This window comes from Buceros rhinoceros, unplaced genomic scaffold, assembly GCF_000710305.1.
Source record: "Buceros rhinoceros silvestris isolate BGI_N320 unplaced genomic scaffold, ASM71030v1 scaffold12786, whole genome shotgun sequence".
In the NCBI taxonomy this organism is placed as follows: domain Eukaryota; kingdom Metazoa; phylum Chordata; class Aves; order Bucerotiformes; family Bucerotidae; genus Buceros; species Buceros rhinoceros.
Genome location: NW_010415886.1, coordinates 52799 through 53077, shown reverse-complemented (window position 1 = coordinate 53077; position 279 = coordinate 52799). Strand labels below are relative to the sequence as shown.

Genomic DNA, 279 nt, shown 5'->3' with positions numbered 1-279 from the left:
CAGGCACGGCGTGTTTTGTCCCAACCAGCCTGCGTGTGTTCCCCCAAATGCAGGGGAACTGCTCTGGCTACCGCGTTGGAGGTACAAGAGCCTCGCAGAGTAGAGTGGGAGTAGATGGTCCCTTTGCCTTAGTAAGCGGAGGCTGAAGAAGGTTGTTGAACAAGCCTGTTCTCCCTGCTCTTGCCAGGAGCGAGGATAGGGCTGCCTTTAGGCTTCTTACCTGGTGTAGTGAGAGAAAACAGGGTGTTCCATAGGCAGATGGAGCAGGGCGTCAGGTTA

The 279-nt window shown here is 55.6% G+C and overlaps 1 protein-coding gene across 1 annotated transcript in view; it reads left to right on the top strand.

Annotated features, from left to right (window-relative positions):
* The window catches only part of LOC104494724 (protein FAM19A2-like), a gene marked incomplete at its 3' end in the record, with an annotated part of 7764 nt that overhangs the window by 7086 nt on the left and 399 nt on the right, over positions 1-279 (top strand). The window lies entirely within an intron of this gene.